The sequence below is a fragment of the Corythoichthys intestinalis genome, chromosome 5 (assembly GCF_030265065.1).
Source record: "Corythoichthys intestinalis isolate RoL2023-P3 chromosome 5, ASM3026506v1, whole genome shotgun sequence".
NCBI lineage: Eukaryota > Metazoa > Chordata > Actinopteri > Syngnathiformes > Syngnathidae > Corythoichthys > Corythoichthys intestinalis.
The window spans coordinates 39,675,486-39,678,169 of NC_080399.1; positions in this window are offsets into that span (position 1 = coordinate 39,675,486).

A 2,684-nucleotide genomic window follows, 5' to 3' on the forward strand; every position below is an offset into this window, starting at 1 on the left:
TATATAATATGTATTTTTTTCAGACCTTAAATTCCCTTCAGAGCACCTCATTTATCTTACTTGGCCAGCTTGTTGCATTTTTGCATTTTGGGTGAGAGCAGTTTCCTTTTTCCCTCCTCAGAAAAAGAGTTTCGGCTCCAATAAAATGCTCCAGCTCAGCTTTCAACCAAAAAGTATTTTTCAGGAGCTTCTTAATAGTTTTGAAACCAACGTTATCAACATACCTGTCATCTGAGATATAGACAAAAAGGGGCTTTTGTTAAATGTTATATTAAATTCCTTTTAACACCATGAAGAATAGACTACATGTGACATCACCCCTGTGCATTTCAATTTCAGCACAGGCTTGACACTGATTTTCTGACAAAAGCATTAGTTTAATGGCCTGAGTGAGTGCAGATTGAGCTTTAGCTTCAATAGCAGGGCGAGAAAAAGGATAAAAAGACGCAGACTTTGAAAATGGTGACACTCATGAATATTGTGAGAAGACTTTTTAGTCTTGTTAAGTTGCCTGTTTTCCTGCTTTGGAAAAATGTCTGTTTCCGACAGACTGTGAAGTCAGTCAGGAACCTTTTTCAGATGTGAAAGTGTTCTGAATGTAAATGTTTCACCATGCAATGCTGGTGCTCAGTTCTAGAATGTTTTATGATGCTAGTTGGTTGGAGTTTAATGGGCCGTTTACATGGTGACGCTCCAAGAATATGACAAATTTCATGTTTGCGTTAACATGGTTCTGCCTAGGTTCCATCGCCATTCGAACAATGTCGCAATTCCGTGTGAAAACGATGTAGAATTCATGCCGGGCTCTAGAGGGCAGTGCAGTTTTACAAGGCGACAGCCATTGATGCTCTTTCTTGACAACAACCTCCTCAGCCCGGAAGACAACGCTTTCTTTCTTTTTGCCCCGTTTTATTTTGCAGTTTTATTTATCATTTTTCCCGTATATTTAATTTTTCTCTCATATTTCTCGTACGTTTGCTGTTCTTTACAAATTTAAATGATCGCATGACATTGCTTGTCAATAAAAAAACAAACAAACAAGCAAAAAACGGAAGCAATGGCATCCATGCGTTTTTTTCTTTTCCTTTAAAAGGCACAACAATGTCGAAACAATATATATTTCAATGAAAAATATTATAAAAACAGTAAATTAAAGCCGCCGGTACGCCATGTTTGCTGTTTTGAATGTTTACTAGCAGCGACTGCGCACACCCAAAGTGGCGTGTGCGAGTGCTGATGTCATCTAAGTAAGAACGTTTCATGCATATGGTTGCGGAGCAATCCGCGCATTTGAATCGTTCCGCTTTGGGGCCCGGAATCAAAAGTTTGTGTCTTCGCCTTCTGTCTTCGCGTTGTCAACATGTAAAGGCAAGGCCATTCCGCAACACAATTGATTCCGGTTCCAAGCGACTCTCAATTCCCATTCTTTGAATAGGCAGGGTAAAAAAAATTGCATTGTTTATATTAATTCCTTAACTTCTCGATTATTTTTTAAATTAGATGAACTTTCAATTAACTATGAATTTCTCACAGCGCTATATTTAACTTGTATATAAATTAGGGCTGTCAAAATTATTGCGTTAACGGGTGGTTATTAATTTTTTTAATGAATCATGTTAAAATATTTGACGCAATTAACGCACATGCCCCGCTCAAACAGATTAAAATGACAGCATAGTGTAATCTCCACTTGTTACTTGTGTTTTTTGGCGTTTCGTCGCCCTCTGCTGGCGCTTGGGTGCGACCCATGAGCATTGTGTAATTATTGACATCAACAATGGCGGGCTACTAGTTTATTTTTTGATTGAAAATCTTTAAAAAATTTATTCAAACGAAAACATTAAGAGGGGTTTTAATACATAATTTCTATAACATTTACTAACATTTATCTTTTAGGAGCTACAAGTCTTTCTATGCATGGATCGCTTTAACAGAATGTTAATAATGTTAATGCCGTCTTGTTGATTTATTGTTATAATAAACAAATACAGTACTTATGTACCGTATGTTGAATGTATATATCCGTCTTGTGTCTTGTCTTTCCATTCCAACAATAATTTACAGAAAAATATGGCATATTTTATAGATGGTTTGAATTGCGATTAATTACGATTAATTAATTTTTAAGCTGTAATTAACTCGATTAGAAATTTTAATCGTTTGACAGCCCAAATATAAATATCAGTCTTTGAACTTGAATATGATGAAGTTTCTTTCCACCGGCGTGCACTTTCACAAAGATGTTTATTTTTCAAAAGCTCACGGAGATAACATTTACACATATTATTTTGCCTATGTTTTAGTTGTCTTATGCTGCAGGCATTTTTACATGATGTTGAGGTCCCACTAATGGGCTAACCTGGTGCAGAATATGAAACAAACAAACAAAAGACAACTCGTAAAACCAAGTTCAGATTAGCAGCGGGTACAGTATAACATCAGAAAGTTTTTGTTGAGGAAAATGATCATATCTTCCTTTTCACTTAGTAAGCATAGGCATTCTGGACAGATAGTGTCTCCTGCAGTGGAGAACACACATTCACCGGGTGCAGATGAAGCTTGAATGCATAAATATGAGAAAGGGAGAAAAAGTCGCAAATATTACATAGGGGTAAGGTAGCTGTGAGCCGCTACGCACTTTAGATACATGTACCTTAGCTGGGAGCTACAACGACCCATCGGTA